Raw genomic sequence first — 665 nt, forward strand, 5'->3', positions numbered from 1 at the left:
AAAAAAAAAGATTACGTGCTAAAATATGTTAGTGAAAAATATAAATATAAACCAATTGATTTATCTTTCCATGATCTTAAAACATAACTAGAGTAACAAAATCAAGAAGTGCAAAAAGATAAGATTGAGAAATGTTTAGATACTAAAACAACCACTTCAAGTGTTATAAAAGAGTTATGAAGAGAATTATTGAGTGTAGAGGAGAGCATTTACTTCAAAAATGTTGGAGCATACTTGTCCAGCAAGGAAGGTAACGTGATCATGAAGGTAGCTTTCCCAGGGTGAGGTTTATTTGTTGCCCTCTGGGTGTGCAGATCCCTGCAATTTCCCCAAAAGTGGGAAACTTGGCTACATAATTTGTGACTACATTGTATTTGTGTTCTTCCCTGGTTAAAAAGAAAAATAGTAAGCTCATAAGGGAAGGCTATTCAGATGTTGCATTAGTTTTGAACTATATCTTGTAGAATGTGATTAACCAAGGCAAAGCTGGCTTGGGAGGAACACAGGAAGGTGCTGTCAGGAATACTATGTGCAAAACACAGCAATGAATACGAAGATAAATTTACATACATGTAAAAAGTTATGTATGGTACTATTGAGGAAGTGACAGATAAGTGAGCCAAGATCAGATTATGAAGAAACTTACTTGTGATACTAAAGGTTTC

The 665-nt window shown here is 34.4% G+C and overlaps 1 pseudogene; it reads left to right on the top strand.

The window, feature by feature from the left end:
* Positions 1–230: 230 nt before the first annotated feature.
* LOC112425583 (U1 spliceosomal RNA) lies at positions 231–384 on the top strand (annotated as a pseudogene).
* Positions 385–665: the final 281 nt, after the last annotated feature.

This window comes from Macaca nemestrina, chromosome 4 (assembly GCF_043159975.1).
Source record: "Macaca nemestrina isolate mMacNem1 chromosome 4, mMacNem.hap1, whole genome shotgun sequence".
In the NCBI taxonomy this organism is placed as follows: Eukaryota; Metazoa; Chordata; class Mammalia; order Primates; family Cercopithecidae; genus Macaca; species Macaca nemestrina.